Here is a 12,045-nt window from a genome sequence, read left to right as displayed (position 1 = left end):
TTAAGGTGGTGTGTATCAGACTTCTCTACTGTCAAAATACCTCTTTCCTTTTGTTATTAATAATACATAAGAAGATACTTGGAGACTATGTGGATATCCTATTTTCCAATTGTTTACCCAGTGGTGTTAACATCCATTAATAAGCATTTCCTTATCACTTACTATTCTGGTGGTTACAAAATTATTTTTTAATGCTATCAATCCATCTACATTATTAACTGGCATTCCTCTGTAAAGAAGAGTTTTCCCTCCTCTCTTTGCCCTTTGTTTGAGTATTTTTATCAACTCATGGATTCTTCTGTGTCCTTTGACATATCCCATCATTTTGTGAATGCTTATCTGATTATTTTTAAGTGAATGTCAGATATTGCATTTAGATAACTGTAAAAATAGTTTGAGGTCTAAAATAATATCTTTGGCCAAGGAGGGTTTATATTTGCTTCTGGCAAAAGATTAAGGTCACTAGCAATCCTAGATCACCTTAATCCAATTGAGGGACCTGAGAGGATTTGAAGCTAGAAGGGATAGTCTATTTCTAGTTTACCATTACTGCCAATGTAGTCCTTTGGTTCCCAACTTATTGCGTGTTGTCACGCCTCTTGACCTTCCTCAGACTTCAACTTTTATACCCCTTCCCCTGTTAATCTGTCAAAAGTTTGGTTCAGCTTCTCCGCCACCTCTTTGGGAAAAGTGGCTCTAAATATTCTCACCTCTCTGGGTTTCTTTCTCTCAGATCTTGTTACGTTCATTCTTCATGTTAGCTCCTAGAATGATTTTTAAAATATTTTGTCCAACTTACGTGGATTTCCTCAGTAAGAATATTAGCCTGAATTACCAAATCTATTACTGGAAGTGAAAGTTCACTTTACCCCAGAGTTGACTTTTAAACTTTTTTCTTAAAATGTTTATTTATTTTTGAGACTGAGTGAGAAAGAGAGAGAGAGAGAGCAAGAATGAGCGGGGGGGGGGGGGGGGGGGGTGGGGGGGGGCAGAAAGAGAGAATCACAGAGACAGACACAGAATCTGAAGCAGGCTCCAGGCTCTGAGCTGTCAGCACAGAGCTTGATGAGGGCCTTGAACTCACAGATTGTAAGATCATGACCTGAGCTGAAGTCAGATGCTTAACTGGCTGAGCCACCCAGGCGCACCCCCAGAGTTGACTTTTAAAAATAAAAATATGGTCATGTCATTTTCCTAATTAAAACATTTCAATGACTGCCTATTTTTGTCTTCTTTTTATAAATACTTTATTTAAAAAATTTTTTTAATCTTTATTTTTTTTTTTTTGAGAGAGAGACAGAGCGTAAGTGGGGGATGGGCAGAGAAGAGGCAGACAAAGAATCCAAAGCAGGCTCCAGGCTCTGAGCTGTCAGCACAGAGTCCAACATGGGGCTCAAACTCATGAACTGTGAGATCATGACCTGAGCCAAAGTTGGATGCTTAACTGACTAAGCCATCCAGATGCCCCTGAAGATTTTAAGTAATCTCTATACCCAGTGTGGGTCTTGAACTCACAACCCCGAGATCAAGAGTTGTATGCTGTACCAATTGAGCCAGTCAGGCACCCCTATTTTTCTTTAGAATCCTTAATTAGGCCTGAAAGTCTACATCTCTAGATTATCTCCAACCACTCTCCTTCTCACTTTCTACTTTCCAGACCCAGGAGCTCTCTTCTGCATGCCACACCTTCACAATTCTGGCTTTGGATTTGCTGTTCCCATCCCCTGATCATTGTTAACTGCCCCTGCCCATCTCCCTCTGATCTAGTTAATGCTGAATCATCAGAACTCAGCCAAATGTGGGGCGCCTGGGTGGCTCAGTTGGTTAAGCGCCCAACTTTGGCTCAGGTCATGATCTTGCATTTCATGAGTTCCAGCCCGGCATCAAGCTCTGTGCTGACAGCTCAGACAGAGCCTGGAGCCTGCTTCGGATTCTGTGTCTCCCCCTCTCTCTGCCCCTCCCCTGCTTGTGCTCTCTCTCTCTCAAAAAATGAATAAATGTTAAAAAAAAAAAAAAATTAAGAAAGAACTCAGCCAAATCTTTCTTCACCAGAGATGCCCTTCCTGGCTCCCCTACCCTAAGTTGGTCTCTGTCATGGCATCCTGTTCTTCTTCAAAGCATTTACTGAAGTTTGTAATTATATGTTGATCTGAGTAACTATTTGAGTAAAATTTGTCTTCTTCCATATGCTAAATGAAGGCAGGGATTTTGTCTGTTTTGCTAACCATTGCATGCCCAGTAACTACTTACAGCAGGTATTCCATAAATGAATAAAAATGATCATCAATCAACAAATCCTTTTCTGGGCCATTTATCTATGCAAATAGCCCAACAATAGGACTGCACCCAGAGTTTTGGTGATGCAGCTAAACTTTCCTGGTTTTTAACTTTGAAGCCTGATTAAAAAAAAAAAAAAAAGTCAGTTTTCTTTTTTCTTATGGTCTCATTGATTTCACATCAAAAGAGCTTTATTTTTAACCAAAGAAACATTGTGTTTTGGTGACTTGGCAAAACTTTAAAACCAAGAGGTTACTTTGGCTTCAGTGTAAACATGCTTATTATTGAGAACAAGTCATTCAGATTCTTGACTTCTAATTTAGCTAACTCCTCAGAAAGTGAAAAATAAGAGTTTCAGGCAGGAGATGAAATCAAAATAATATAGGAAATAATATTGGAAATATTTTCTTTTGCTTAATATAGATTTTCCTGATACAGCAAATTTCCATCTGTTTTACATTTGAAAAAGAAAGACAATTGCTTCTTTAGAATCTGTAGGCAAGTAGTCAATAAATAATGGGAACTCTAATTGATAATATAAGATTTTGCTTCAGAATGAGATTTATGCTTACATTACTAGAAACTTGTATGAGCCTTCACTGACTTTTTAATTTTCATATTTTAATATGCTTGACTTGGAGTTGGCTATTTTTTCCCTCTAAACCCATAGAACATATAAGTAAATGTCAACTGTTTCACTTCTTTAGCCTCAAAGTAATTTCTTATTCAGTCAGCTTCCCTGTGTGGGATCTTCACTGACAAAGTGGGGTAATAGGAACTATAAGTTAGCTTAGGTTTATAGGAATTAGAATTTACCTTTGTTGGAGAAACGAGTGGACACATCACCACTGGACAACACCTCACTTCCAGGCTTTGTGAAAATCAATCTCCTTCCTCTGCAAATGCAAAATACAGCCCAGTACTTACCTAAAAAGATATATTTTTAAGCCCTCCTAATTCACCTTGTCAAATGAAGGAATCAGTGTGTTTGCTCTGTAGGTTTAGAAATGCGGATATTCTTAGACATGGTAGCAAGCAATGCTAGCTTCTCCCCTAAGCGCTAGTCTTCATTATCCAACTGCCTCGTAACCATCTCTACTTCGATATCTATTGTATCTCAATCTTTGTTTTAATGTTTGTTTGTTTATTTATTCACTTAAAGAGAGAGGAGGGGAGGGGTAGAGAGAGAGGGAGAGAGAGAATCCCAAGCAGGTTCTGCTCTGTCAGCATGGAGCCCAATGGAGGGCTCAACCTCACAAACTGTGAGATCATGACCTGAGCTGAAACCAAGAGTCGGACGCTTAACCAACTGAGTCACCCAAGCACCCCTATTATGTCTCAATATTAACATGTCCAAAACTACACTGTTTCCCCTTGCTCTCAAAAGTCTGCTTCCCACAGTCTGCACCATCTCAATGATTGACAACTACATTCTTCTAACTGCTCAAGCTACAGAGTGAGGGGTCATTCCTGTGTCTTCAGTTTCCCCCATAACCCATACCTAATTAATAGCAAACCCTCTCAGCTCTACCCTCAACACATATCCAGAATCTAATCACATCTTATCACTATCATGGTTACCACACTTGTTGAACCACAATAATCTCTTCTCTAGACTATTAACTGATCTTCCTGCTTTCACTCCTGCCATCTTACAAGGTTCTTCTACAGACAGCAACCAGAGTTATCCTTTTAAAATGTAAATTATGTAGTAAATTATATAGCTTTCTGTGTCAATGTAGAATCCAAAGTCCTTACCATAGGCCTAAAAGGTATGAAATCTGGCCACTCCTTTGACTTCTTCAACAGAACTCTATTTTGTTCATTCCAATCAAACTGGCTTCTGTAATTTTCCTCTGGCATGCCAAGCTTACCTCTACCTCAGAGCCTCTGCATATGCTGTTCTGTTTACCTGGAATGCTCTTACTCTAATATTTTCATGGCCAGCTCCTGTATCTCCCTCAGGCTTCTGCTTAAATGTTTTCATTTATGAAATGCCTTCCCTGCACAGCACATCATTTTTAAAAAGCACCTCATTCCCTTATAGCTTTTTAATACCTTAGCCAGAATGACTATGTATCTCAGTTTATCCAGGGCAGTCCTGGTTTCATCTGCATTATCTTGGCATAATTATAAATAATTATTCTCAAAGTGTTTTTATTTGATAAATTATGTGGTTGTATACCCTTACCATGTCTTATTTTTAGAGCTTTCATCATCACCTGATACTACTTGTCTATTTCTTCCCATTAGAATGTTGATAAGAGTTGACCATTTTATTCTCTGCTCTGTCCCTAGCACTTAAAAGTGCCTAGAACACATGCTCAAGTGTTCGGCAATGAATAAACAAACGAATGAATGAGTAGGGGTCATAACTATCTGATTATGTCAAGTGTTTTCCTGGGAATTAGGAAAAAAATAAATAAATATAGTTCCTGTTCACAAGCACAAGCCCCACCTGAGAGATTCTGATTTGACTGGTCTTGTGTAGAGACTAGTGACGTTTATTTTTAAAGTGGCTCAAGTAATTCTCATGTATAGGCCAAACTGAAAACCTATGGTCCAGGAGACATCTGCCTAGTGGAAGAGTCCAAACAAAAGGCAGGTAGGCATGAAAACCATCTTTCCTCAATGAATGGCTAGTGTGCCAGTGTGCCAAATCACCATTTTTGAAGTTTAGACATCAACGCGAAAACTGATACTGTGTACACGATACTGCCCAATGTGGCTAGCCAGGGCTCCTGATGAATTAAATTCCTAAATTCCATTTTTGTCACTAAACAAAATCTTGCGTATTGGCTTTGTAGAGTCTGAAGAGCAGAAAAGGAAACTATCATGGCCTCACAACAGTATGAGTGGGGACAGGAAAGTTGTCCCACAGAGAACTGATTCTGGGACTTGATGTAAATGAGCACTTGGGCACGATTTATTTGCAGGGAACAGCTTTGTAACCAAGCCTGTGCTTATACCCTAATTATAGCCTTTTTCTTCCCCCTAAAGTTTATTTATTTTCTGAGCACGCACGTGGGGGAGGAGCAGAGAGTGCACATGGGGGAGGAGGAGAGAGAGTGAGAGAGAGAGAATCCCAAGCAGGCTTTGCACTGTCAGCATGGAGCCTGACATAGGACTCAATCTCATGAACTGTGAGATCATGACCTAAGCAGAAATCAAGAGTTGGACACTTAACCAACTGAGCCTCCCAGATGCCCCACCCTAATTATATCCTTAAGATAAACTCCTACAAGTAGAAATGCTGTTAACTCAGATGGATCTCTGAACATGATTTTCAAGATCATCTTTAATTGGGAATTCATTTTCAAAAAGTAATTGCATTTTTTTAGTTGTACTCCAAGTAGACAAGTGAGTTTCTTAACATGCTAAAGAATAATAATTCTAGGTACTTTAAGAAATCTCCTGTTGGCAATTCTCTCCTCTGACATTATGCAGTTAGGCTTAACTCCTCCTCATATATTCTCAGCGCTTTGCCTGTATATCTCTATTTTAGCACTTACCACACCGTAGTGTATTTGTTTGTTTTCCTATTTGGCCATACCTTCCCCCTCCCCCCAAGTCTCTGTCCCCTCCCGATCTCCCACTATCTCAAGTGTTTTAAAAGATTATGAACTCCTAAAGCAACAGTACCTAGGGAACATCTTCAAAGCGCAGAATCCCTTGCCTCTGAGATTTGGGTTCAGGAGGTCTGGAATAGGGCAGGAGAATCTGCAGCAGACTTCTGCAGGTCATCTGTGTGGTCAGTTCACAGACTTATAAGAAACTGACAGAGAATAGGGACTATCTTAGTCATCATTGCATAACTAGTACCTGGCACACACACACCCAATAAATTGTACTGAATCAACGGAACGAATGATCTGGAAAACATCTGGGGACTCCTCCAAGGAGATCATTGTATATAGACCCCAAACCAGTTAGATCAAATAGCACTTTGATTATGTGCTGTAGGAATTACACAACAGGTCCAAAACTTGAAGGGGATTGAAGAGCACACTTGATCGTCATGCATCCTGTGAGAAGAACAGTCGAGCAGATGATTAGGCAGTTGACAAATGCAAATCTTAGATAAACAGAATAGTTTGTGATCTGGCATAAACATTATAGAACTCAGGCTATTCCTATTTTATGCTTAATTTTCTCTAGGCCTTGTATCTTCACCTTTCCCAGACAGAGGTACCTTACTGCCTCAGCAGAGGTGGAGAAAAGTGAGTCTCAAGAAAGAGATTACAAAGGAGAAATATTTTTAAAATTTGGAAATAGTCCTTAAGGTTAATATTTTATCACTTTATGAAAATATGAATCTTAAGTTCACATTTATCAAAGCATGTTCATGTCTGGCTCTAAACCAACCTACCTCTGAGCTTTGAATTAATTCACCCTTATTTCATGCTGATTAAATTCCCTACACCTTTAGTTTCTCTGACATATCCTCTAGCAGCATTTTCCAATCTTTCTGCATCAACACCATATTTAAAACCCACCTGAGGGGCGCCTGGGTGGCTCAGTCGGTTGAGTGTCCAACTTCGGCTCAGGTCATGATCTCGCGGCCCGTGAGTTCGAGCCCCGCGTCGGGCTCTGTGCTGACCGCTCAGAGCCTGGAGCCTGTTTCGGATTCTGTGTCTCCCTCACTCTGACTCTCCCTCATTCATTCTCTGTCTCAAAAATAAATAAACGTTAAAAAAAAAATTTTTTAAACCCACTTGACGTAAATAAATTTCAGCCCAAAACTTTTCTTGTTCTAGAATGCCAAGCGTGCAGCACCCCCTCAAAGGGAAGTTAGGTAAGTTCCAGGGGCTGACCCATTAATAACAACATCAAAATACAATTTTCAATAATAGATTGTATGTTTAAAAACAATAGTAATTCTTTTGTCTAGATAAGAAGTTTGACTTTTCTTTCACTTTGACTATATTAGATACATTCACATATGAATTTCATTTAAGTTAAATAATAAGTTGTCTTTATATACATAGTCAGAAAACATTATAGTCTGGACTTAGCACTCACAGATAAGGAATTGTCAGTCTGCCATTTATGCAAGTTGGTTGTGTTCATGTAATCTCAGTATAGCATTGCTAAGAGCTAAGACCTCTGTTTTCAAATCTCGAGTCTTTCACTGTGCTGAGTCACATTAGTCACTGTTTCCTTCTCGGTGTGGTAACCAGAAATGATTATCTTTCTACCATAAGGATGTTGGGGAATTAACTATTACTAATAATTGTGAAAACAGAAAGCAACAGATACTGTTACTTATACTTTATAGCATGTCTTATGTTAATAAAAATGGGAGGGAAAAAATGGGAGGTCTTGGGTCACCTGAAATTTCCAGTAAGTAGTCTTGGCTTTTACATGAATAAGTTGTTCATTGGAAGTGCTCTACTGAATTGATCAGCCATGCCAAGGCAAATCCAGTGGACACGGGTAACAGAATTAGCGACAAAAGGAATACACAGAAAGGAATTAGAACGTTTCAATCCTATAAATACATTTAAAAAGAATTAAATGTCTTAGGGCCATATATAGGGCCGTATGTAAATAAAAAGTGTACACCTACCTATACCCTATATGTTGCATGTATAGGTTTCTTTTGTAGTTTTGAAGAATATTTGAGAGGAGCCACTTATTCATGTATGTTTACTTACGATATTTAATCCAGTGACTTGAATGTGGTAGATACTCAGTGAATAAATGATTTTTTTTAAAAAAGTGAATTGACAAGTTCTATGACAAGGACCCAGTAAAGTAAAACTTGTTATAGTTACAGACTATTAAATGGCTATTTGTTCAAAAGATTGTGTTAACATGGAAAGCTATTTATAGTGTTAAAAATACGAAAATACAATAATAATGATAGAAAAAAAAAACCTTTGAATAAAACAGACCACAGCAAGATGTTAAAATAGGACTTTAGAAGGTTCAACTATGAGTATTCTTGTCTCCTCTCTACTTTCTATATTTTTTCTTTAATAAACGTATTTCTTAATTATACAATTTGGTATACCTGTGAAACTGGCAGGGAATGTTATAGGAGTTGATGTACTACTTTGTGACAGCTTATATTTCTGACATAAGGTCATGTTGCTATCTAATTGATAGAGCTTCCAAGCAAGAAGACTAGTTAGAAGCTAACTTATCATAGTTTATGTATTAGCTAAGAACATGTTTAGCTGCACATAACAGAAAACAGTCTAACCAAATTGGGGTTACAATGAGTTCAGGGGTAGCCAGTCTAGGACTGCTGCTGCAGCTTCAAGATATCATGAATGACTCAGATTCCTACCTTTCTGCTCCAGAATCCTTATCTTGGGGATCTCTTCTTTATATTTCCCACATCATGTTCACTTTCATTTTTGTCATGAGGCTCCATCTCCATCCTTACATTGTGTTATAGGAGAAAGAAGAAAAGAAGAAATGGAAGGGGTGTCTATATATGTTAAGGAAGAAGTGGTTTTCTAGAAATCTTCACCATGTGTCTAGAATTATATGCCATGGCCACTCATAAGAGTATGAAATCTAGGAAAATGAGTTTTTTGGCTAGCCACATTGCTACCCCTCCCCCTTCCTCTAAAAAGTATCAGGCTCTTTCTGATAAGGAAGGGGCAATCATTAGTATCTGCTAACCCTCTTCTCATATAAGGAATATACTTATCCCCTCCCTAAGAGAAACAATCTCAAAGTTTCATCCAGTTACTGTAATGAGCTCACAGTCCAGGATCCAGAAGTTCCAATGATATGGAATACTCCCATTGTGTGGCTCTTCATGCTCTGGGAACCAACTTTTAAAGAAAAGTTATTTGCCTCGTACTCCTAATAAGTAACGGTGGATAGACAAGGTACAGGATGGTGGGGAAAATGGGAAACACACAGTGAACACTGGTACACAGAACATCACATATCTTGTTAGGTAACCAGCAAGAAATCTATGCCCTTGGTCATTTAATCTGTCAGTTCCTGATTTTGTTCTGTAGGAGGACCTTCTTTATCCCATTATCTTCCAGGGATCACGTTTGGGGTGGACCTTGTGGAAAATACCTCTTCTGGAGTAGTAAACCTTTAACAGTCTGAGGAACCTAGATCCAAGAGTGGTGAGTCAAGAACCTGGTGCCATTTTTCTCTCTGGGGCGATTGATGTTCTGAAAGTAGTAGAGGCTGAGAACTAGCTAGAATTTTCAACTGCCTCAGGGGAAGTGGGTAGGGAATAGAAGGTGAAAGATTTGAGTTCAGGGCCTGAGGAAGAAAGACTTCAAATTGGTATTCCAAAGGGCTACACTCTGGAAGTAATGTTTAACTATTAATCCCTGGATTAAGGTGGTCTGTCCTTAATCTAAGTGACCCCCCCCCCCCAAATGAACCACACCTTCTCATATTCCTGGCCTCTTATGGGCCCCTCCTACACAGAGTCTGAGTTTGGTCATATGACTTGCTTTGGCCAATCACACATTAGTAAGACTTGCATTCTATTTCACCTATTAGCCTCTGAATTCTGTCCATACCAATCCTACCTTAGTTGAATGGCCATGACTTGATGCAATGTGAAATACGCCTGCAGGGGAGGTACTACCCTTAATCCATTCTTTGCTGGTGTGTCACCCAGTCTGGTATAGAATAGTTTAAGAAAGCTTGAAACAGTTACTTCTATTACTACTGCTGCTTAGCTCCTGTTTTCATAGGCTTTCATGTTTTGTAAGGTCATAGTTGACTTCTTTTTCAACCCAGAAAGTCTCCGAATTATGGAATTCAGTCAGTTTAGATCTCAGGCAGAGAGCACAGCTTTGCAAGCTGTGGTCCCTTCCCTCTGCCAGCTGTTGGGGATATAGCCATAATTAACTTTCAGGAAAAGAAAAGGGCCTTTCTCCTCCAATATGTAGGGATTACATGAATTGAACGTAGTGTTTCTTCCTCTACCACTGAAAGGCTGTTCGATATAGGAAGAGGCTTACCATCCAAGCCATTTTACGGTCCAGAAACTATAGCAAAGTCACATGCAATGTATATACTAAAGATGAGTGTATGGTACTCTGCAAGTTCCACGAAGACAGGCATGGCGTCTGAGCTGATCAAGGTTGTATGTAGCCTAATCCTAGTTACACACACAATAGACACTGAGCAAACATTTGCTGAATGAATCAATTATTCACTACGGTGTTTAAGGGCTTTCAAGCACATACACTCGCTCTTACTGTCAAAACCCCAAAGGTAGGTTTCCCTTCTGTTACGCTGCCTACGTTTCCCGTGAAACGGAGGAGTGCCCACGACCGACCGCGTCGGGTAGGCTACTGGCCGGGGTGCGCTGCTGGGCCGGGCCGTCAAGTATGCGGAGGGCGACCCCGTCTGGCCACAGTGGCAGTAGCAGCCGTTTGTCTCCTCTTGGGGTCCAGCGGCGTCAAGGGCAGGAGGCGTCTTACGAGGCAAATAAAGCCTACTGTACAGAAACCGCTCGTTTCGTTTCACATCCTCTCGGGTGCTCGGGTTTCCTCGGAACACCGTGACCTTTCACGTGTCTGCAGTCAGGTAGAGCCTGCCTCACGGGGCGCACACTTACCCTCTTCACAGCCGTGCGCGCTCTCCAGCCCGCGCGTGGATCTGGACCCTCGGGGACCCAGCTGGCCGCGGAAGGACACGCCCCCTCGCGGGAGCACGCGGCCGCCGCAGGCACCCCTCGCGCGCCTCCCTGCCAGAGAGCGCGCACGCGCACGCGGGGCGGGCCTCCTTCCCGGCACCCACTGAGCGCCCGGCCCTCTCACCCCACCCCTCTCCCCCGCTGCCCAGGCTCCGCCTCCGCGACGGGGCAGCAGAGAGGAGGCGACCGGAAGCCACTTTAAAGCAGAGCTCGGGGTGACAGGCGAGCGAGCTGGATCGGGAGTGCGGTTGCGGCTTTCTGCACTCCCGGTGGCGGAATGGCCAGTGCGCTGCTTGTCGCGTCTCCGGCCTGCGACCCTTAGACGCCTAAGCCTGCCCTGCGCGCCGATCCTCCCGCGCGGACGCTGCCGGCGAGCCGGCAGTGAGGCGACTCGGTTCCTGCGGTCCGTTCTCTCAGGCAGCGCGATCAGGTAAAGGGCTCCGGGTGGGCTCTGAGGAGCCGACGAGAAACCTTAGCTGGGATGGTGGGCGAGGACGGGGGTCTCCGGCTTCGCAGCCTCTCACGGATTTAGGGGTGATTGATGTTTAGACTGTGCCTTTTTCTACCAAATTCACTCGGATCCCGTCAGTACCGGGATGGGATTGGTGTACACTTCTTAATCACTTACGGCCTCGGGCAGGTGTATAAATCTGAGGAAGACATTGAAGGGTTTAGTCAGGGTCGCCGGCGTCTCCCCAGTCCCACTTGGTCTGGGTGGGCGCGGGGGCACGTCTATGCGGCCTCCCCCGCCGGGCGGACCCCGAGCGCTCTGAGGCGAAGTGAGGAGAAGCACTTCGCAGATTGAGGGGCAGGGCACGGCAGCTGTGGGGAGCCTTTCGGCAGACCCGCGTTCCGGCGGCAGCCCAGAAGTTTGCAGGCAGTTTTCAGATCAACTTTGAAGGCACAGGAGTCCTCGCCTTCCTCCCCGCCACCTCGAGTAGCGCCGACCGCCTTCCCCCCCACCCGCGCTTCTCGGCTCATTTCTGCGAGCCTCTGAGACTCGCAGGACGATCCTCGCAGGAAGGTCGGTTGAGGAGGCGAGCAAGCAATTAAGTGTGGACGGCGCCCTGAGGGGCTTCTGGGATGGGGGGAAGCCTGGGCGGGGGTCGCTGGTTGGGACGAGGCTGCGGGGA

General features: G+C 42.6%; 1 protein-coding gene and 1 long non-coding RNA gene across 7 annotated transcripts in view; one reads left to right on the top strand and one right to left on the bottom strand.

The window, feature by feature from the left end:
• LOC109258057 (uncharacterized) overlaps window positions 1-10,999 on the bottom strand; it is a 31,416-nt gene extending 20,417 nt beyond the window's left edge. Inside the window, exons 1-5 of one of the 6 annotated variants that reach the window (XR_008422544.1) lie at window positions 10,835-10,995; window positions 8,573-8,666; window positions 7,609-7,671; window positions 6,774-6,944; window positions 5,920-6,302 (exon numbers count right to left, since the gene is read on the bottom strand). This is a non-coding gene — a long non-coding RNA (uncharacterized LOC109258057). Of the gene's footprint in view, window positions 1-5,639; window positions 6,303-6,773; window positions 6,949-7,608; window positions 7,672-8,572; window positions 8,667-10,834 lie in introns of those variants that run through there. The other 5 variants (XR_008422543.1, XR_008422545.1, XR_008422541.1 and 2 more) reach the window with 5 other exon arrangements.
• Window positions 11,000-11,092: 93 nt separating this feature from the next.
• Window positions 11,093-12,045, top strand: part of TIPARP (TCDD inducible poly(ADP-ribose) polymerase) — a 30,505-nt gene continuing 29,552 nt past the window's right edge. The window contains exon 1 of the mRNA XM_019440266.2: window positions 11,093-11,342. The gene's annotated coding sequence lies outside the window, so the exon portion shown is untranslated. The remainder of the gene's footprint in view (window positions 11,343-12,045) is intronic.

This window comes from Panthera pardus, unplaced genomic scaffold, assembly GCF_024362965.1.
Source record: "Panthera pardus isolate Hobbes unplaced genomic scaffold, ASM2436296v1 HiC_scaffold_16, whole genome shotgun sequence".
In the NCBI taxonomy this organism is placed as follows: domain Eukaryota; kingdom Metazoa; phylum Chordata; class Mammalia; order Carnivora; family Felidae; genus Panthera; species Panthera pardus.
This window is presented reverse-complemented; position numbering and strand designations above follow the sequence as displayed.